General features: G+C 41.1%; 1 protein-coding gene across 4 annotated transcripts in view; it reads left to right on the forward strand.

The window, feature by feature from the left end:
- The window catches only part of ripor1 (RHO family interacting cell polarization regulator 1), a 104,236-nt gene that overhangs the window by 1,704 nt on the left and 79,032 nt on the right, over positions 1-23,500 (forward strand). Inside the window, exon 1 of one of the 4 annotated variants that reach the window (XM_079825162.1) lies at positions 21,631-22,073. The exons of 2 other annotated variants lie outside the window; for them this stretch is intronic. The gene's annotated coding sequence lies outside the window, so the exon portion shown is untranslated. Of the gene's footprint in view, positions 1-21,630; positions 22,074-23,500 lie in introns of those variants that run through there. One more of the 4 variants, XM_079825165.1, reaches the window with a different exon arrangement.

The following is a 23,500-nucleotide window of genomic DNA, read 5'->3' on the forward strand; positions in this document are numbered from 1 at the left end:
CTAAAATGTAGTCATTAGCAATGTCAAGAGTACATTTACATGCAAGGTAAGAAGTATCAAATATTTCTTTATGTATATATTGAAATCGCTGGTCAGAAGTATTAACTGAACAAATTACCACAAATAAATTGGTGTGTAATTGAGGATACAGTTGACCGTTTTTCTCTCTGTTGATCAAGCAAACCAGAAGGAAATGTTTTGGCCCTGGGGATTAGCTCTCTTATGTAATGGTCAGCTACACATATTCATTCACTATATACACACACACACACACACACACACACACACACACACACACACACACACACACACACACACACACACACACACACACACACACACACACACACACACACACACACACACACACACACACACACACACACACACACACACACACACACACAGAGTCACAAGAGCTGTTTTCCATGCCTTGATGTTTTAGGAAGCACCTTGTCAAATTTGTTAATGCTGCAATATTACATTAAATTACGTCCTTCATTTACTGTAACTGCTTGTGTTGCGTGTCAGTGTTTTTGGCAGCTGTTCGGGCAGGCTTTATCTTTGACCTCAGTCTAGTAGTGGTCAGCAGAAAACAAATAGCCGTGAGAGGGGAAACAGAGGTATGACACGTGGCTTGAGCCATGTTTTACTCTCTGAAGCTGAAGTAGAGTGATTTTTTTTTTCTTCTTTGAGTTTGTTTTTCTCACGGTTTCTAGTTTCCTCCACAGTTTCTATTGACTGTGTCACATCTGCTCTCTGCTTGCTTTTTTTATCTCTATTACGGTCCCACAAATTCCATTGACTTACACTTTAAAGCAGCACTAGGTAGTTTTTGCTCTCGGGGTCCCCCTACAGTTGGGAAACAGTATTGTCCTCTACTACTGTCGTAAACTTTTGTCATCTTACATCAGTGCATTTGTTGACATGACAACCATGATAACACTGCAGGAGGAGTTCACCTGTCTATGGAGTTCACATGCAGGTGTTCTGCTCATAGATGGTTCTGCTTGCGTCGCGTGTGAAATTTCTTCATCCCAGGTACAGTGGCATATGTTTCAGCATGTCATATGAATATAATTTCATGGGTTGAATTTTTTTTCAAACGCCAAATGATCGCGATGCTCACGTTTACAAGCCAGCGTCATTACAGTAGCCTAGTCTATTGGTTCCCGTTTTACAGAATCTATATGATACTTCAATTCAATGTTTGAGTGGTAGGTAATAACCATACATCGTCAATATTATAATATCAAGCTACCATAGATGAATCTGCAAATTTGAAAAATCGATTTGCATTATAGCTTGAGGCAAGACAAATAAACAAATATCACAGACATGTTAGGTATCCTAAAATATGATTTTGTACGTCTTATCATATGTATTTACTTGCAAGAATGTAGCCCCTCCTCCTTCAGCTCACGCCAACGAGCGAACGCTGGCCCAATGTTGATCCTCGTCCTGCCTTTAATTCGATCACTTTCTCGTTTCCTCTTTTTACTTTCCTCCGACAAAACCTTTGCTTTCTTATTTTTCTGTGCTGCTTCGGCCATGACTATAACATTCGGCAAACAAATGATAGTTGGGCTCGCACGTCTGAATTTAAGGAAGTGGGGGTGGTGGTGGAAGTGACGTATATGCCGTAAAGCAGTCGAATTTTGTAGTTCTTTTTTTTCTCGGGTTACTACCCGAAACCCGAAGTTTAAAAGTACGATTAAAAACGATACAGACCCCGCCAGGCTATGGCAGACGTGTCATTCAACCTACTGTAAGTCGATGTATCGTCACAAGAGTCTTGAAAATATATCATGAAGGTTGAAAAGTTACCTAGTGCTGCTTTAAAGCAATAGTTTACGCACTATATGGTTTTGTGTTGTGAGCTTTTAAAGAATCTGTCATGCATGCATATGGTGAACAAATCTGAGGAAATTAGAAAACTTCCTTTTTGCATGTTTATTTTAATGTTCATTTTATGGTTAAATCAAAATTAATCTTAAAGTATTGATTGCATTTGCAAACAGTAATGTGCCGTTAAACAACATATTGATCTCTGAAATAAGATTTCAGTTGAGTGAGTTAATAGGAATGGTCTGCAAAGGATGTACAAATAGATAAATAAACTTAAACGGCCCCTATTATGCTATTTTAAATGTTCCTCATTTGTTTTGGAGGTCTCCTGCGATAGGTTTACATGCATCCAAGAAAAAAATAAAATCATAATATACATTGCACATCAACTCTTTTCTCACAGTGTCTGAAATGTCTCGATGAAGGATTTAGTCTCTCTAAACCCCTCCTTTCTGAGAGCTTCCTCTGATTTGATTGGTCAGCTGACCCAGTCTGTTGTGATTGGTCTACCGTTTACAGTGCTTGTCAGAAACAAAACGCCCATGACCATATCTGAATTTCAGCTCTGGAGGCAGTCCGCACTTGACACACACACAGTGAGACTAGGGATGGGTATCGGTTTTAGAACCGGTTCCAAATTCCCCAGAACCGGTGATTAGATAAGAAACGAACAGTTTCTTGTGTGTGCAAAAGACTCATGGGCTGTTTTCCGTGCTCTGCACACATCCAAAACGTGCGCACAGAAAAGGTGATTTTAAGCATTCTGTGCCGCAGACACACACACACGTGCGCACAGAACAGCTTCTCGACAGTTCTCTTCCTCGTCTTTTTTCACAGCACACGGACAGACAAATACACACAAAATATGTCTAAATATTCTTGTAAACACAGTTGGTTATGTCTTAAGACAGTTGAGAAGAAAAGATGAAAACGTATACGTGTAATCCGTGTGATCCATGGAGCTCTTAAAGTGACGGCAGATTTCCCGGATGCTGTCTCTATGACAACATTAATCAAACAAAAGACAATGAGAAAAAACTCACTTGCTGTTCTAGACCGAATATAATTGAACTATTTGTAATGTAAAGCCTATATTTTATTAATTAAGTGCATTGTTATTTTACATTTGATTATACAGTTTCTAGACCTGAATACCTGGAAATGTTTATTTCTTTCTAAATTGATATCTTTGCTCAATTGTTTTTCGATAAGCAGAATCAGAATCATTAAAATTCTAACAATACCCAACCCTAAGTGAGACGAACAGTAACAATGGCGTTGGTTTTTGCGTATTAATTCCAGCGTCCTCATCCTTTTGAAGTGGATTTGCTTCACAGAAAACGGTGTCTTCCCAACATGTTGACAACACGACGTGTTGCTACAACATGTTGCTCCTCAGATACAACTATAGTGTTTGAGGGCGGGTCAAAGTACTAAGTAGACGTTGTTCGTGTGTTGTAAAGACCAATTTATACTTCTGCATCGAGTGTATGGCGTAGCTATGTCGTAGGCTGTTTGTAGCACGTGTAGCCTGATGTGCACCTCTCCAAAAATGTAAAAACGCGGCAATTCTACGCGGACCGCAAGCGCTGTGATTGGTCTGCCAGAATCCCTCCCTCAGGGGTTATCATGCTCCCTCTCTATGTGTAATTGCACGTTGATACAGACAATGATGCAGAAGTATAAATGAAAATTGATGCGTAGCAGCTACGGCGCAGGTCCGAAGTATAAGTAAAATCAGCCTTAATGGGGGCAGTTGTGGCCTATTGGTTAGAGAGTCAGACTTGTAACCCGAAGGGCGCGGGTTTGAGTCTCAGTACCGGTATGTAGGTGGGGGGAGTGAATGAAGTGCTCTTTTCCACTCTCATTACCCACAACTGAGGTGCCCTTGAGCAAGGCACCTAACCCCCAATCGCTCTCCGGGCACCGCAGTAAAAATGGCTGCCCACTGCTCTGTGTGTGTGTGTGTGTGTGTGTGTGTGTTCAATACTGCTGTGCTTGTGCACTTGGATGGGTGAAATGCAGAGCACAAATTCTGAGTATTGGACACCATACTTGGCTACTCGTCATCACACATCATGTCACGTCAATGCAAATTTATTACAAAACTACACTGTCAAAAAAATTCAGGTCTCCAATTGAACATTTTCTAGTGACCGATCACATCTAAATTTTTCAGTTGGCCAAATTGAATTTCTGTGAATTTATTTGCTGTGTACTTTGATGTTTAAAACTTTGCAGACCTTTTATATTCACAAACAGCTGTATTACACATTGCATGAAAGTGCAAGTCCAACTGACTTGGATGAAACGCAGCAATGAATAAATGTTTAAGAAACGGAAGTTGCGATAGTCTTTTCTTCCCCGTTGTGATGTATATCCGAGTGAAACGGTTTCTTGAACAAGGATTTTGTAAGTACAAAAGGCAGAAGTCAAAAGCTTGGATTGGATCATTGTATCCTTGCTATTTACTTTTATTGTGAGTGACAGGTTCTCCCGCCCTCATGCCGAAAAACAAATCATCATATACACGTTATCCATAATAGAGAGGTGCAGGGATTACGTTTTGTAGGCCAAAAGTTAGCATTTTAGCACTTCTGGTTCAGTTTTTTTGTACGTGTTTTTGGTTGAATGCTTGAAATAAGGTCTGTGGTGAACACAAGCTCAAGATCACGTTTTATTCTACGAAATAAAATACATTAGTAATACCCTCCTCTTGTGATTAAAAAAAAAAAAAAAAGCTTTTACTTGTCTTGTAAAAGGCGGTTGCTAACAAGTGGCTAAATGGGACTACAGAGGTTGTCGAGGACATTATAATAATTTGGTACATTTATATAGCGCTTTTCTAGGCACTCAAAGCGCTTTACATAGAAGGGAATCTCCTCACCCTCCACCAATGTGCAGCATCTACCTGGATGATGCATCGGCAGCCATATTGCACCAGAACGCCCACCACACACCAGCTGATTGGTGGAGAGGAGACAGAGTGATGAAGCCAATCGTATATGTATATGGGGATGATTAAGAGGCCATGATGGACAGGGGCCAATGGGCAAATTTGGCCAGAATGCCGGGGTTACACCCCTACTCTTTATCAAAGGACATCCTGGGATTTTTAATGACCACAGAGAGTCAAGACCTCGGTTTAACATCTCATCCGAAGGACGGCGCTTGTTACAGTATCGTGTCCCCCTCACTATACAGGGTGAGCACCTCCTGCTGGCCTCACTAACACCTCTACCAGCAGCTACCTAGTTTTTCAAGTTGATCTCCCATCCAGATACTGACCAGGCTCAGCCCTGCTTAGCTTCAGTGGGAATCCAGTCTTGGGCTACAGGGTGATATGGCTGCTGGCAATGACAGTAAATATCTTTAGCCGAACAGTTAAATTCATCAACTCACAGTTCGCTTTCACAGCCTCGTTTTGTTCCTTGCAAACTATTATAACTCAAACGTATTCAGGGGAAATGTTTTTAAACAAAGACTTAATGAGTTGTTGGAAGCTTAGTGATGGTGCATTTGAAGTCATGTGACCGTGGTCTAGTTTGTTTACCTTTTGACTTCTGCCTTACACTTCAAAATTCATAGGTGTGTTCATTTGTGAAGATTGTCACGACAATAAGAATCATAAGCTTAGTCACAGACCTTATTTTCTGCAATAATCCAAAAGCCAGGAACGTTTGCAGGAAAGGAAAGTTTGCAGGAAAGTCCCCATTGTGTGGGTGAGATAGAGAGATAGCTATCGATGGTTAGGAGGAAGTGTTTATTGGTACAGATGTGGAGGGTGACAGATCGAGGTGGGGAGGTCACACCAGCCTGTGATGCACTTCTTCCTTCCACATTGCCAAACACACGTTATGAAACACATTACAAACTTAAATATTGTTCATTTATATTGTACATTGTACATTAGCAATTAACCTGTAAATCAAGCAGCAATTGTCCTAGAGATAATTTCTTTTTTTTGGCCAAAAGATTCCATATCAACTCAAAATGTTGGAGTACCTGTCACACTAATGATTAATTTAATTAAAACATGCTTTGCCAGTCTAAACACATACAACCCCAAATCAGAAAAAGTTGGGACAGTATGGAAAACGCCAAAAAAAAAAGAAGTGATTTCTAAATTTACTTTTACTTGTATTTCATTGCAGAAAATATGAACACAAAATATTTCATGTTTTGTCTGGTCAACTTCATGTCATTTGTAAATATGCATCTTTTCCTGTCATTCAGACCTGCAACACATTTCAAAAAAAGTTGGGACAGGAGCAATTTAGGGCTAGTAATGAGGTAAAATGGTTAAATAATGATGTGATTTGAAACAGGCGATGTCAACAGGTGATTGTAATTATGATTTGGTACAAAAGCAGCAATCAAGAAAGGTCTAATCCTTTAGGAGCAAAGATGGGCCGAGGATCGCCAGTTTGCCAACAAATACGTGAGAAAATTATTGAAATGTTTAAAAACAATGTTCCTCAAAAAAAGAAAGAGATTTGGATATTTCACATTCAACAGTGCATAACATAATTAAAAGATTCAAGGAATCTGGAGGAATTTCAGTGCGTAAAGGACAAGGAATCAAGCCTAAGCTGAACAACCGTGATCTCAGATCCCTCAGGCGGCACTGCATCAAGAATCGTCATTCATCTATAAGCGATATCACCACATGGGCTCAGGACTACTTTGGCAAACCTTTGTCAAGTACCACAATACGTAGTTACATCCACAAATGCCAGTTAAAACTGTACTGTGCCAAAAGGAAGCCCTATTTTAGCAGTGTCCAGAAGCGCCGTCGACTTCTCTGGGCTCGGAGGCATCTGGGATGGACCATCACACAGTGGAAACGTGTACTGTGGTCAGATGAATCAGTATTTCAGGAATTTTTTGGGAGGAATGGACGCCGTGTGCTCCGGACCAAAGAAGAAAAGGATCATCCAGACTGTTACCAGCAACAAGTCCAAAAGCCAGGGTCTGTCATGGTATGGGGTTGTGTCAGTGCCCTTGGCAAAGGTAACTTGCACCTCTGTGAAGGCACCATTAATGCTGAAAAGTACATAGAGATTTTGGAGCATAATATGCTGCCTTCAAGAAGACATCTTTTCCAGGGACGTCCATGCATATTTCAACAAGACAATGCAAAACCACATTCTGCACACATTACAAAGTCCTGGCTGCGGAGGAAGAGGGTACGGGTACTTGACTGGCCTGCCTGCAGTCCCAACCTGTCTCCAATAGAGAATGTGTGGCGCATTTTGAAGCGCGAAAATGCGACAACGAAGACCCCGTACTGTTGCCCACCTTAAAACTTGTTTGCAGGAAGAATGGGACAAAATGACACCTGAAACACTTCATCACTTGGTGTCTTCAGTCCCTAAACGTCTTTTAAGTGTTGTGAAAAGGAATGGCAACATTACAAAGTGGTAAATGCTTTACTGTCCCAACTTTTTTTTAAATGTGTTGCAGGTCTGAATTACAGGAAAGGATGCATATTTACAAATGACATGAAGTTGACCAGACAAAACATGAAATATTTTGTGTTCATATTGTCTGCAATGAAATACAAGTCAAAGTAAATTTAGAAATCACTTCTTTTTTTTCTTTTTTTGCGTTTTCCATACTGTCCCAACTTTTTCTGATTTGGGGTTGTAGTTTATCTACAGTGTTGGGGATTTAAAGAGTCAGGAATAGTTAGCCTAACTAGTTGCAATGCCTTGCCCTCCGTCTTTTCCGAGAAGGACTTGATGATGACTTTACCACTACAGGAACATAAACTTGTTTCTCTGGGATAAAAATATCCCATGGCACTGTTTATTTTCGCCGCTGAACACTAGTTGTTTTATAGGAGACATGAAACTGAATAGAGCTTTGAGTGATATGTGCAGTACAATGACAGGAAACGTTTGGTCATTTTCCCCTCTGCCCTGCTCTGTTTATTAATGTCTGTTGGCCTTACACTTCCTGATAAAAGGGCAGTGTGGACAATGAATAAATGCTGCAGCTTGATTCCATTTCAATGTGATATTCAAAGTGCTCCTGTACTAGCTGTTGATAATATAATCATTATTTGACCAGTTAAGAGAGTTAGGAGGTTTTTAATTGAAATTGAATAATACAAATAAAATAACTGAATTTGCTTAATTATTGAGGTCATGTGACCGGAGTTTATGTGACCATACATTCCATGTCAAATCAACCAAATTTCGTAAACTTCCCCGGCTCAAATTATTTCTGAAGAATGATGGACATAAATAGTGATGACAGCCAAAACATTAAATGTCATGAATGTATATTGACTGAGTAATCCACCATTTTGTCAAGGGGTTCAAAATGACAATTTTCACATGAGATTTGGAGCCAAATGACTGTTAAGAATGACTTTAGAAAGATGGCAGCATCATTATTTTATTTTTTACAGAGATTGGTAGGTCTATTAGTTAAATATGTTGACCTTATCATTATTTGTTGCATTATATGCCAACGGTGACAGTTCAAAAATGAACCCCAAGTTTGCTTGCCTGTAGCTCAAAAAGTAATATCCTTTTAGATTTTGGTTTTTAATAAATATTTATTTTGGTGTTTTCATTTGAAAGGCCCTATACGGTTCAGTCCCAGATATATGGAGATCTTAATGCAGCTCCATGAGTGAACTTGTACACATTTTCAGTGGTCAAAAACCAAATGTGGGTCACTCTGCACTCAGCTGATACTTTTTTCTTTTAAAGAGGAATATCTGAACAACAAATAATGTTGAAACTAGAAATGTATCTTGTTTTTTCACAATTGCATAGAATATACCTGCCTGAGTGCCATAAATATTGTTTTTTTCCAAAGTTTGCATGCCTGTAACTCAAAAAGTATTAAATACACCAATCAGGCATAACATTATGACAGGTGAATTGAATAACACTGATTACTGATTATCTCTTCATCACGGCACCTGTTAGTGGGTGGGATATATTAGGCAGCAAGTGAACATTTTGTCCTCAAAGTTGTTATCAAAAGTGGTCCAAGGAAGGAACAGTGGTGAACCGGTGACAGGGTCATGGGCGGCCAAGGCTCATTGATGCACGTGGGGAGCGAAGGCTGGCCCGTGTGGTCCGATCAAACAGATGAGCTACTGTAGCTCAGACTGTTCAAGAAGTTAATGCTGGTTCTGATAGAATGGTGTCACAATACACAGTGCATCACAGTTTGTTGCGTATGGGGCTGCATAGCCGCAGACCAGTCAGGGTGCCCATGCTGACCCCTGTCCACCACCGAAAGTGGCAACAGTAGGCATGTGAGCATCAGAACTGGACCACGGAGCAATGGAAGAAGGTGGCCTGGTCTGATGAATCATGTTGGGAAACCTTGGGTCCATGTGTATGTTACTTTGACACGTACCACCTACCTAAGCATTGTTGCAGACCATGTACACCCTTTCATGGAAACGGTATTCCCTGGTGGCTGTGGTCTCTTTCAGCAGGATAATGCGCCCTGCCGCAAAGCAAAAATGGTTCAGGAATGGTTTGAGGAGCACAACAATGAGTTTGAGGTGTTGACTTGGCCTCCAAATTCTCCAGATCTCAATCCAATCAAGCATCTGTGGGATGTGCTGAACAAACAAGCCCGATCCATGGAAGCCACACCTCGCAACTTATAGGACTTAAAGGATCTGCTGCTAACATCTTGGTGCCAGATACCACATCACACCTTCAGGGGTCTAGTGAAATCCATGCCTCGACGGGTCAGAGCTGTTTTGGCAGCAAAAGGGGGACCAACACAATATTAGGTCATAATGTTACGCCTGATCAGTGTATATCTTAATATGATTTTAAATTCTGGTTCTTAACAAACGTTTTTATTTTGGAATCTTAATTTTCAAGGCCCTATATGGTTCCAATGGAACACAGACAGCTGTTTCCAATCTCTTTGTTCAGGGTTTATGGGGTCATGATAGTTAGTACCAGGCAGTGCTTCTCACTGAGGATGTCATATTGTCCAGTGGAGGGCAGTGTTGGATCAGGATTCTGTTTCAAGTGGAGTTACTGCTGTTGTGAGAAGGGGTCATGATGAGCCTCGTATTTTTGTCATATGCTCCCTTTTTTGTCCATTTCGCTTTTCTTCTACGCTAAATACATTTGTAAAACATTTACATACACACTCATGTAGTCATTGCACAAGACAGTCTGTCCTGTTTTCACTTTTACTTGTGTGAAAAACAGAGAATCTGGTTTAGGAACAACTTGTAATAATATTCAAACAGTATGTGATCCTCCCTACCTCGCTCAGAGGCAGATGAAAGTAACTAGCATGTCATGTGGAGTCCAAGAAAAGCTCAGCTGTTGACATGTGTGACGTAAGTGGAAAGAGAAACAATTAGGACAAAAAGCACCTTTAGTAAATGAAAACAACTACAACAACACAACACCTGCCAACACAACTGATCACAATGGAGGCTTTGTGGAAGGGAGTGAGACATTCTATTGTGGGAAGAGAAAGATAACATTCATAGGCTCCTGCCTGCAGGGAAACCTCTCTCACTTTTACCATCCCTCATTCTCTATCTCTGTAAGAAAAATGATCTACCACATAATTGACATATGTACACAATATAAACTCTACACCACATCAGTATGAGACTTACATATTTACTTGATCCATGTTTTTGTAATTATATTACTGTCAGCGCTGGTTGCAGCGAGGGAAATTTGAGGTAGGATCTAGTCGAAACAATATTATTTATTAACCAAACTAAAAATAACAATGACATTCTCTTTCACAATCTGTTAAAATACCAGTTTTACAATTCAACAGATATAAAAGCCAAGCAAAGCTGGATGTTAGATGTACGCTCTAACAAAGTGGAGAGATGCTGCATCTATAATTTGTTTCGTCAGCTTCCTTCCATACATGGCTGTCAGTGCAGCCAGCCAAATGACTAACTGGCTTTTTAGGGCATTACAGTTCAGAATGAACAGGAAACACTGCAGCACTAGGAAATGGTCCCAGAATAAGAGATAAAAAAAATACAAATGCATTCTTTGTGTAGCCTTCCTTGTTTACTGTTGTTGACAGGGCAGAAATGCATTATTTGGAGCTATTTTAGAGCCTGGCTGATAGGACGCTTGTCATGCAACTCCTGAGCACTAGACAGAAGCGGCTCTACGTGCAGAGGGTGGAAAGAGGAAAATATCTTTTCACATGGCTGCAGGAATGAAATAAATGTCTTAAAGCTTCAAACAGCCTTTTAAAATGCACGATTCAACACAGAAACATTTTAAAATCACTTAGTTTAACTTGACACAGCGTTTTAAAAATGCGACACACAGTTGCAGCGCAATGGTCAACGATGCCCATGGTCAAAAGGCAGAGCAGAGGAAAGCAAAAACACATTTGTTAAAGTTGGTCCAAGTTGAGGCATTTAAAAGTTCTTTGAAAAATGTTATTTTGCATAAAGCAGGTGAAACAAGGAATGCATTAAAACTCTCTAAATTGCATGCAATATTGGTATTTAATTTAATTTGTTATCATTTGCTTTTATATATTTTTTTCATATTTGTAATTATTTTCTATATATGTATCAGGTATATATCGTAGCTCGGAAGCCAGTGAGGTTTAGGCAGTTCGGGGAGGCAGGGAGGATTGGCCTCCGCTCCGTGGCCTTGACAATAGGCTCAGCCACGATGGCTGGAGACATATAGCACCAACCACCCACCCACCCCAAAGTTTCTTGGGAGGAGCAATGGGCTGGAACATGGGCTGGAGAAGACTCTGGAGCAGACTAATGGGTTGGAGAGGACTCTGGTGTGACTTCATGGGCTGGAGCCATCACTGGACTGCACAATGGTCAGCGCTGCACTCTCAGGAGCTGACTCTAGGACAGGAACAGACTGGAGAAGTTCTCTTACAAGAACGTTAACATTTAGCAGATGCTTTTATCCAAAGCGACTAACAACTGAGGAATACAGGAAGCGATCCGTCATGAAGAGGCGAAGAAACGTAAAAAGTGCCTGAAATACTAAGCTTTGGATATTACTTTGTGTAGCATAAGCTACAATAGGGAGGGAATGGAGGAAAATAGAGGAAAAAGAAATAGGATTTTATTTTTATGATGAGATTAAGTGCTCACGGAAGAGATGAGTTTTCAGCTGTCTTTTGAATGTTGTCAGTGATTCTGCCATCCGGATGGAGGTGGGAAGATCGTTCCACCAGCAGGGAACGGTGAATGAAAATGTTCTGGAAAGGTATTTTAATGCCTCTCTCTGATGGTACCACAAGCCGATGCTCCTTAGCTGAGCAAAGGCTGTTGAGGGTGTAGACTCGTAGAAGTGAGTCGAAGTATGCGGGTGCTGAGTTTGTGGTGGATCTGTAAGTAACCGTCAACGGTAGCCAGTGCAGAGAGATGAAGACAGGTGTGACATTGTCCCTTTTGGGCTCGTTGAAGACAAGACGTCCTGGTGCGTTCTGAATCATTTGAAGCATTTTGAGTGCACACGATGGAAGTCCTGCCAGAAGCGCATTGCAGTAGTCAAGCCTAAAAATGACCAGGGCCTGGACGAGAAGCTGTGTTGCATGCTCTGTTAGGAATGGTCTGATTTTTCTGATGGTCTGATTCTTCTGAACATCCATCCATCCATCCATTATCTTCCGTTTATCCGGGGCCGGGTCGCTGGGGCAACAGTCTAAGCAGAGACGCCCAGACTTCCCTCTCCCTAGCCACTTCCTCCAGCTCTTCCGGGGGAACCCCAAGGCGTTCCCAGGCCAGCCGGGAGATGTAATCCCTCCAGCGTGTCCTAGGTCTTCCCAGGGACCTCCTCCCGGTGGGACGTGCCTGGAGCACCTCCCTGGGAAGGCGTCCAGAAGGCATCCGATATAGATGCCCGAGCCACCTCAGCTGGCTCCTCTCAATGTGGAGGAGCAACGGCTGTACTCTGAGCTCCTCCCGAGTGACCGAGCTTCTCACCCTATCTCTAAGGGAGCGCCCAGCCACCCTGCGGAGAAAGCCCATTTCGGCCGCCTGTATCCGGGATCTTGTCCTTTCGGGTCATGACCCATAGCTCATGACCATAGGCGAGAGTAGGAACGTAGATCGACCGGTAAATCGAGAGCTTCGCCTTACAGCTCAGCTCCTTCTCCACCACGACAGACCGGTACATCGACCGCATTACTGCAGAAGCTGCACCGATCCGTCTGTCAATCTCCCGTTCCATCCTTCCCTCACTGGTGAACAAGACCCCGAGATACCTGAAATCCTCCACTTGAGGCAGGAACTCTCCACCAACCTGAAGTGTTCTTCTGAACAGACTGATGAATTTCTCTAATAAGAACAGACTGGGCTTCATATATATTCTGTCATGAGTATTTGACTTGGTAATGGATATGACAATGTTAATAATATGTTTGGTCTTGGTGGAATAGATCTGTTAGGCTGCTGCTGCAAAGCAAGTGCGGGACTTGCTACTGCCAATACATGCACAAGACACTGCTGTGAGCAAGTAAGACATGCAGCTGTGCTGCTCTACAATATAGCATACGTGAATTCCCTGTAGCAGATCTATACAGGTGGAGCTTGGGGAGGTGGAGGGATTCTGAAAGCACGCTGCAACTGCAAATGCTGACCAAGAATTTGAAAGTTGAGCAGCGAGCTCATTGGCTGCTGGCAGCAAGAACACACCCCCCGTCTGCCATTGGTTGAGCAAACGAATAGTGCCATCTTAAACTGATATCATTGGTTGAGCCAGTGTGTTTGTGTGACTAAATAACTACTCTTGCTATGTCTAATAGTACGCTATTATGAATGCAGCCCAGCTGGTCAGGAGAGTCAAAATAATATTTTTATAGCATCACAGAGAGATGCACATTTTAGGAAAATCCATTTACTAGCATAACATATACAGCAGCCCCAAAAGGAAATTGGACATTTTTGGACAAATTACCTCCATGGAATAGCAAAATATCAAAGTTGCATCTGCAAACAAAAGATTCTAGAACTTATTATTTAAAGATATTCATACATTTTTAATAGTGATTTAAGTGTTCGGATAGCTTTTTGGAATGGTAGAACGTATTTTAACATCATTTTTTTACACACTTCAGCTTTAATTTACACCAGGGAAGAGTTGAAGAAAAAGCTGATTTAAATTTTTAAACTGAATATACAGAGGATCTCTCTTGTGCTTCATTCTTTCCCTTTCTCGTTCTTCAGAATGAATCTAACCAAGTGGGTCAGCTTACGCAAAAAGAAACAATGTGTATGAGCTCATTGCTAGCCATGTCCTTGCATCCCCAATGCGGGCTTTGCTTTCACTCATCACTTTCTCTTTCACTTCTGCCTTCACTTCTCCCTATCCTCCCCCCTCTCCCTCTCTCTTTCATTACAATCACTTTTCTCAGGATAACAGACACTCAGCAGACTTTCATTGCTATCAATAGGAGCATTAAAATGAGCCCTGAGTGAGAACGCTTTTGTTGGAGTTGAATTGAATGGAATTACCGGGCCTGGATCTGGACCACGCTCCATGAGCTTGCATTTGGGACATTGGCTGCACTCCACACGCCCACCACTGGACACTATCTGTGTCCAACTCAAAGCAGAAATGTCCTTGTCAAAACCGAACTGTGGCTAAGGGGGTACAAAAAAGTGAATTTAACAACATCTACCAGGAGAGCATGTAAATCGACTCTGAGTGAGTTTACGTGCTCACTACGCCCTCACAGGTCAGGTCAAACGAGATGCCATCACTCACACTTCCTCTCCTCCTGCTGAGCAGCATGCCCAGGGGAAGGGACCAATCAGCATATTATTATGACCCAGTCGGCAGGGTCCCACCCTGCTTTAATCTAAGTGGAATTTAGCCTAGAAAGACAGATTAACTGGGCTGGAGGGTCAAAGATTCACCCCCTGGGTCTTATGTCCTGCCTGAAGGTCTCAAGAGTGGTGGGGGGTTGGTCATTTAGAGAGACATTTGTAGAGTACAGCCTGAAATAAACTGCCCATAACAGTGACTCGGTGTAAAGTGACTGTTACAAACTGATCTTTCTTTTATTAGTTATTAAAGGAGTCACAAAATCAAAATCGATCTTATTTAGTTTGTTAGCACACTTTACAGGTCTTAGGGTCTTAATAAACAGAAAAAAAGTCTGAAAAGTAACTTCCGGTCCGGAATGGCGTTCCCTTTCCGATGACGGCAGTTTGACGGCCAACTTCCAGTTGCAACTCTGCAATTTCTGGGACTTAAAATGAGGTCCACTTAAATGTTTGAAATAATTAAGATTAATGAAAGAAGTCTCATTGATCAAAACTACAGTAAAAACAGTAATTTTGTGAAATATTATTACAATTAAAAGTAGTCAAATACAATTTATTCCTGTGATGGCAAAGCTGAATTTTCAGCATCATTACTCAAGTCTTCAGTGTCACATAATCCTTCAGAAATCATATGCTGATTTGCTCAAGAAACTTTTCTTCTTATTATAATTTATATCATTATTATAATTTATATTATGAATTGTACACAATTATTAAAGGGGTCATGAACTGCGTTTTTTTTTTTTATTGTTTTATGATGTTTCCTGGGGTGCTCTTATAATGTTAGAATGCTTTTTACATCAAAAATGGTCATAATTTATAAATAAAAGGCATTTTTCCTACCCTGATTTTAGCCCTCTGCTCGGAACGCTCTGTTTTAAGGGGCGTGTCTGCTGTGAGACTTGTGAGACCACTGCTGTGATTGGCTAACGTCTTTTCATTTGAAATAGTATTACTCTCTCTTTTTGCACATTTTTACAATTACAGCTCTCATGGTTAACTAATCGTGAAAAGTGTTGCATTACATTTAGATCTATGGTATTATATTAAGATCATGGCATGAAAGGTTGCAGTGATGATCATTGTAGCCGATCACACACATGCTGAGCGCATGAATGCAGTGATCTCGTCATTGCAACTCAGTTTCTGTACACTAACGAATTGGTGGGCGGGGCTTAACAGGCGGTGATGAAGTAGGCGTTGATCTTCTTCTGCAGAGGCACACTCAGACATCACAGCCTGGCACATTCTGAGATCGAGCCATTTGTTGGGCCTGGTGTCTATAAAAGCTTTTCTTTGACTAACAAGGACGTTTTCAGCTCCGAAACTTACAGGATATTCTTATATCACGATGAACTTTTATATGTCAAAGGCTCAAGGGAAAGTTGATTTCTCAATTCATCACCACTTTAACGACTAGCTGCACTAGAGGGGCACAAAAGTTTTGCCTTGACTAAAGTACCACTATTTTCAAAGATGAATAGCTAGCTAGGCACTAGAGAATAGACTCAAACAACAACACCAATCCCGTTATGCCACTCTAGTTCTTACTTGAGTCCATGTAAACGCACACTACTGAGTGTACAGTCCTCTTGCCCCAAAATGAAGCTTGCCTGACCCAATTAGACCCAATTTTATCACACAGTTCCAATCTGAGATGTCCTTCAGCAATTAAACCTATGTGCATTTTATGGACTTGTTAGCGTGAAGTGCGATATGTTGGTGTGCTTGTTATCTGTGATACTGTATGTGCGTGCATGTTATGAAATGCCAGAGTAGCAGATGGAGTGAACAGGTGGCATGTAATGTGTGTGGGTTAGCACGCATTTCTCTTTCTTTGTGTGGGTCAGCATGTTATGGTGGGTGAGTGGGTGGGCTTTATAAGGATAGCTGACAAATGCTAAAAAGCTTCCTGAGACGGGAATGGAATGGACATCAGAGAAATGGAGTTTGGTTTGGGAAGGAAGGGGTGGCTTCCAGAGCTGTAATGTCAATGTCTGAGCTAAGCAGTAAATAGATGAATAAACACTTTAGCAGGCATTTTAAAGCTTTTTTTTTGCTGTTTGCTGTACTTCACCCTTGTATGCCTTTCATCCTTTTGGTTGCTTTTATACTTGCTGCGGTACTAGAAAAGAATGAGCATTGCTTTCAGCCATTGCCCCCAAAAAACCATCCCACAAACATACCCTCCCAGTCGGACATGCCAGCCCTAGGCCAAAATACATGAGAAACGAAGGACTGGGGATGCAGAGAAATGGAAAGAGCGACTTGACATGTTTATAAATATTCATGCCCACTTTTGGCACGTCCTTGCTTCAAAAGACACATGTTTCGCATTATAATTCAGGGTCAGTTTGTATGTCATGAGACGTCCAAATAATTGAACTCACACGCCTATAAAAAAACAAGCAAGGGCAAGAAAGAGAGGAAGGAAGGACTGAAAGTGATGATCAAACGTCGCCCCCTTCTTAAACTGTGGACATTCCCACAGGGAGTCTGAGAGGCAGGTTGCACGCACTGGGGTTCAGGGGTTAATGAGCATGAAGATGGGGCAGAGAGGGGGCTTTGTGTGATTGACAGCCAGACAGCAGCAACTCTAGGCTCCTCTGACAGAAGAACACAAATGGAAAAAGGAATATGAGTAAAACCGTGAAAAGTAGAACAAACACATCAGCTACTTAATTTACACCCATCTAGTAGCAGTTTCTATCTAACACTACACTCTAAAAAAAAAAAAAGGTTCTATATGGCACCAAAAATGGTTCTTCGTCGTAATCATAGAGGAACCACTTTTGGTGCTATATAGCACCATATCTTAAGATGTTCTGTATATGGTAGCGGTGCTATATAGCACCTTAGTCAAAGAACCTCTGAAGAACCGCTGAAGAACCACTGAAGCACCAAAATTGGTGCCTGAAATATGAAATAAAAATAAAATAAAAAAATCTAATAAAACAGTTTATTGAACCTTTAGACCACAGGTGTCCTAACCTGCTCTTGGAGGGCTACTGTCCTGAAAAGTTTAGCTCCAACCCTAATTAAACACACCTTAGTACACAATGTAACTATATACATCACAACATGTAAATAGGAAAATGTTGGTGTTATTTTGTCACTTATTGAGCAGTAGGCTATATGGAGCCGTTTACCTCCAGTCTTTGTGCTAAGCTAGGCTAGCGGTGGGTGCGTCAGACAGAGTTATGGCACGCACGGAGATGAGAATGGTATGTATGGACTTATCTAACTTTGGGGGACACAGTGAATAAGCTAAAGTTCCTTTAAGGTTATGAATAAGCTGGTGTGTTCCAAAACAATGACAAAATTCGCATTTAGGAGATATAAGCATTCAAAACTTACAGTCTCTCACTTCTGCTAAATCCATGGATTTGTATCACCACAGACTTCATCTTCTCATCACATCTTCTGTCTATGCTCTTTAGAATCTGAAGCATCCCGTCCCCTAATTAGACATTGAAGCTGCGGCTGAAATTGGCCACTTGTTCACACATTTACTATTTTCTACGTGTTGAATTTTCCACATAGTGCACTATATAGGGGATAGGGAACGATTCAGACAGTGTAGATATGCTTTCACTTGTGGCAAATAAAGTCTGGTTTCACGTTAGTTTCACGAGCACCGCCGCAGCGTGCACACAGTCTGCTCCGGTCCAGAGACACGAGAGCACAGAGTCGGTGCATACCACAAAACATATCGGACCCATTCGAATTCTGCGAAAAATGCTGTAGCCTATTTCAAAGCGATATGGAGGAGATTCAGTGAGAAACGGTTAGAGATTAGGAGGAAACTGCGGCTTTACTGAGCTGAAAGGCTCTAGTCAAACTATGATATGAACAAAACACTATAGATTTCCGGGTTTCTCAGAGCGGAAGTCGTCATTGTTGGGTTAAATATTATAGCTGTAAATGAGAGAATACATTAAATATTTTTTTGTGCGCCTGAAAATAGTCCCCAGCACGCTCTCTGTGCAAGCAGGTTGTCACGTTGGTTATGTTGACGGAAGTTAGCCTATTTTCAGGCGCTGCGTAATATCATTGCGCCGCTGCACCCATGGTACGGCAGCAAAGTTCCTGGATCATTACGCAGGAATGAGAGAATAGTTCCTAGCCAAATAAGTCTAGAAAATCACAACTTTTCATTTTCCGTCGGTTTTAGTACACAATGTAACTACAGTAGAGTCAAGTTTTAAATAGGAAAAATATCTTTGGTCATTTTTGAGCGAGATGCTAACGGTCTAATCAGATTCAATGATCTATGCTAAGCTATGCTAAAAGTGCTACCGCCAGACCCAGAGATCGGCTGAATGGATTCGAAAATGGTAAAACTCAACAGTTTAACTCTAGGGGAGTTGGAAAATGAGCCTTGTTTTTTCTTTTAAGTGGAGTGTTCCTTTAAGAATCGCACCGGAAGTAGTAGGTCATCCGCCAACTTTATGCATACTGTTTTTCGAATAATATGCAATCTGACATACTACTCTGTTGGTGTACTGTTTTTCACATACCATATAGTAGGGAAATATTCAATTTTAGACGCAGCAACTAGAAACTTCCAGGCAAGTCTGTTTAAGCTGGTTGGAGCTAAACTCTGCAGGACGTTGGCCTTCCAGGAGCAGGATTGGACACCCCTGCTTTGTGTTTTTTGTTGACTATCAAATTTGATACATCAGGCTTTTATGGCTCATACAGTATGAGATCGGACAATATGGAGCTCATACTCAAGGAGAAAAAACACCTCAATTTTATTCTGGGATTATTATAGGGTTAAAGTCTGTTTGGTTTTGCACATGGCCTGAATTTCGCTCTACATTCTGCAGCCTAATTACATAATTTAGGTGCTGCGCTTTAGCCCTGGGCAGTGAATACTTTGTAGTGCTCTTGCGAGGGCTAACCCACAGTGGAGTGATTTGGAGTGGGGAGAGGGGCGATCTACATTGATTTAGGGTAGTGAATTCAGAATTTAGGTAGATAATGGCCGGCTGGGTTTGAATAGGGGGCAGATAGGGAGGGGTAAATGGGTAGCCACCATTGATCCCACTCTTCAGTCCCAAGCCTATCTTTTGCTGGCAGGTGGCCACGTCAAGCATCTCTTCAAACAGATGCTGACATCACCTTCGTATCGCCGGCAATGTTGCTGCAGCAACAACTGCCATGAGTCATGACCTATGAGACCATTCACATCTTCTTTGAGAGGGGGTCTCAAGGTACAACACGTTACACATACAGTCCAAAGCTCCCATTTTAAACTAATATGCTTGATGCTTTTAAAGGCACAGGGATCTTTTGACTTTGGCCATAGCAGTGGCTTGACAATCACTCATTCTAGCATCGTGGTGCCGGCTGTTGCACCGAGGAGCATTAGCTATCGTTTTATTAAAGGAACACTCCACTTTTTAAAAAAAAAAATAGGCAAATTTTCCAACTCCTCTAGAGTTAAACAGTTGAGTTTTACCGTTTTTGAATCCATTCCATCTACGGATCTGGCGGTAGCACTTTTAGGATAGCTTAGCATAGATCATTGAATCTGATTAGACCGTTAGCATCTCGCTCAAAAATGGCCAAGGAGTTTCGATATTTTTTCCTATTTAAAACGTTACATCGTGTACTAAGACAGGAAAATGAAAAGTTGTAATAATCAAGGAACTTTGCTGCCGTACCATGGGTGCAGCGGCGCAATGATATTACGCTGCGCCTGAAAATAGGCTAACTTCCGTCAACATAACCAACGTGACAACCTGCTTGCACAAGGAGCGTGCTGGGGACTATTTTCAGGTGCTGCGTAATATCATTGCACCGGCTGCACCCATGGAACGGCAGCAAAGTTCTTAGATTATTACGCAGGAATCAGAGTGTAGTTCCTAGCCATATCGGCCAAGAAAATCACAACTTTTCATTTTCCAATGGTCTTAGTTCACAATGTAACTACAGAAGAGTCAAGTTTTAAGTAGGAAAAATATCAAAACTCTAGATGCTAACGGTCTAATCAGATTCAATGATCTAGGCTTAGCTATGCTAAAAGTGCTACTGCCAGACCCAGAGATCGGCTGAATGGATTCGAAAACAGTAAAACTGTTTAACTCTAGGGGAGTTGGACAATTAGCCTATTTCAAAACAAAGTGGAGTGTTTCTTTAAGGGTAGACAATTCTAGTCACACAGTAAAAAAGTTTTGCATAATATTAACATGGTAGTGGTTTAAACTTTGCCCTAAAACAGAAAAAATCAGAAAAAATGTCCTTCATAAGCATTGCTTCCTGTTTCTCATACCCTGCCCTTTACGACATTTCTATCTATAGACTGGTGTTATAATTGCCATGCAGTCACTTTAGCCTATAATTGAACCTATAGCTGCACTTCTCATCAGGAGCCTCTCCACTATTGCCTATGTTTACATGTTGGATAAAATGTATGTTTATTTGGTGATAGTAAATTATATACATTTTAAATCTATCTATCTATCTATCTATCTATCTATCTATCTATCTATCTATCTATCTATCTATCTATCTATCTATCTATCTATCTATCTATCTATCTATCTATCTATCTATCTATCTATCTATCTATCTATCTATCGATCTATCTATCGATCGATCTATCTATTGTTCATGTTTTATAGATTTAACAAATACAAATTAAAAAGTATCTCAGTTTTGGACTTTATGACATGGCATACGGTTTAACACACTGCATAAAGCATGAGTGTTGTTTTTTTTAGCATACATTTTAGCATAATATCAAGATTTTTTTTATACTCAATATCTAGCCTATATAAACACTGAGGGGGAACAATAGAGAGTAAGACCCTGATGTCAGTTTTGCCCGTGTGATGATGTTGCTGGGAGGAGGGTGAGGGGGTGTAATTCACATCTTTGGGTTTCACTGAAAGAGGCCAGGAAAAGCTCAAATCTTTGTCCCTCCCCTTGTCCCTTCCCCCTTTCCGTTTGAAACGGGGCTTGTGCATTAAGTGTATTTTATTAGTCCAAGTGCGTGTGTACAGTCTCTAAAGGCTAAAGGAAATTGAACATTTCCTCTGCGCGATATTTTTTCGGCAGCTTCATCACCCTATTATTCATGCCCATGAAATAAGGTACCTCGATACTCCCTCCACGCTGGCCGGGTGTGAAGTGGACACGCCGGGGATGGACGTCTTTTCATTTGCATGTGTTTTGTCCACACCCCTTACGAGATAACGACAGGACCCAGCCTACAGCCTTTCCTTCAGAGGGAGAAAGTGACACGGCTCGCCGTGTGTATGCAGTGAATTGAGGATACACAGTGCATAATCGTGGATATATTGTGTACGTCTTGCGCGAGAAACTTAGGCTACTCGTGCCATCATCCATTGCGTTGAAAGTATCAGCGCGCGGATTGAAAGATTTGGATTTACACATCGATGATACCAACCCTGACAGACATGTATGTAGTTTCCTTCTTTATTAATTTATTTGAACGACGTTTATGTGATATACACAGACCTGTATTGAGTATATTCGGTGCTTATTTAAGCGTCACGTGTACTTAATAATCTTAAATGGAAATATACAATAGGTAGTAAAGTATAATGCCAACGCAAAACGAGTCTATGCCAATGTATCGTGAGCTACATGGCAAAACTGACTGCATACGCCGTATAAATTCTGATGTATTTGTAGTTTTTGGGGGTGATTTTGCAAATGGATGTGCAGGGCAGTGTGATAGACTTTCTCATAACATGGCACGGCGGACTGGGAGAGAGCCCAGATGACAAAGAAAGCTTTGTGTGACATATGTGTGTAAAAGATGTAACCTCGGATATAAATAGTCAGGAATTACATAGCGGAAAGACACCGTCAGGCACTTTGTGTTATTGCTTTGAAGTCTTTCTTTCACTCTGCACGTCCTTGCTCATTGCCACTCCGTTGCTTTAGAGAATATCCTATGAAGCTAATCCTGCACAATCTAATCCCTCTGATTCGTTTTCCCCTTATACATGTTAGGGAATGCTGGCCCTAATAACCTATTTTTGTTACTTTGGAGTGGATGTTTCTCTTTTCTGGATTGCTTGGTTTATTGATGCTTGTAAACAACTTTGTGCAATGAAAACTGACACATTTAGTTTGTTGTGGAATATGAGATGTGCACCATGATGTGTGCTGTCAGTTCTTCACGTGAGTGAAGGATTTATGAGCCCACTGAGACCAATTTATGATAGTCTAAAACTGTGGTTCTCAACCTTCCTGCCTTCAAGACCCCTCAATATACATGAATATATTAACTTTATGTACTCTACAGTATTTTCTCAGTTATGTCTGCTGCATTTAAAGGCACATGTAAGATTTTTTAAATTTAAATATTCAAAAACCACTAGAACAATGTTATATATTTTGTTGACTTGTTTACTTATATTATCCACATTTTTTCCAAGAATGTTTAAATCCAGAGAAATAAGCAATTTTAACCAGGACACGGACCGTGGCCGTGCGTCGCCTATCAATGACATCATACTAATGTTACCCTGGATTGCAGGTTTTATTTTGTGGAAACCATGGAAATACCAAAGACACTTTAATACATGATGTGTTTTATTAGACATGTGAGCAACTTGTTTGGATACATTCATCGACAGAAAACTAATTATATTGCTCAAAACATTTAGCCTTATTGTTTAAATCTCGTTTCTTGATTTAACATGAGTACCATGTTTTACCATGCCTGATATCCATCTAGCTGCAGTGTGCAACAAGTGTCCCATAGTAGCGTAGAGCAAACGCACTCAAATAATAATATCAAATGATATTATAAAACAGCGCTGTGTTACCCCACATACGCATGACTGGAAAAAGCAGAAGTGCTCGTCTGCGGTA

Source organism: Gobio gobio (assembly GCF_949357685.1).
Source record: "Gobio gobio genome assembly, chromosome: 9".
Taxonomy (NCBI): Eukaryota; Metazoa; Chordata; class Actinopteri; order Cypriniformes; family Gobionidae; genus Gobio; species Gobio gobio.